Source organism: Triticum aestivum, chromosome 2B (genome assembly GCF_018294505.1).
Source record: "Triticum aestivum cultivar Chinese Spring chromosome 2B, IWGSC CS RefSeq v2.1, whole genome shotgun sequence".
NCBI classification, from domain to species: Eukaryota; Viridiplantae; Streptophyta; class Magnoliopsida; order Poales; family Poaceae; genus Triticum; species Triticum aestivum.
The window spans coordinates 78,885,651-78,885,919 of NC_057798.1; positions in this window are offsets into that span (position 1 = coordinate 78,885,651).

The window sequence follows — 269 nt, forward strand, 5'->3', positions numbered from 1 at the left end:
GTCCTCTTAGACACCACACAGAACGTGTGGGCAGATTTCTTAACGTCCACACGTGTGGCAGTTATCGGGACCCAAGAATAATTTTGAGGAAAGACAGGAAAGGAAACTGTAAGCTCGTCATTCTATTCTTTTGCAACGCAAACGAGCTCATCTCCAGCGTGCTCAACCGCACCCTCTTTCCAGCTCGTGTCCTGCAGTTGCAGCGCAGTTCACTCCTACACGTGACGTGGCCGCGCGACATGACACCCTGGCGCTGACTCAACCGTGCC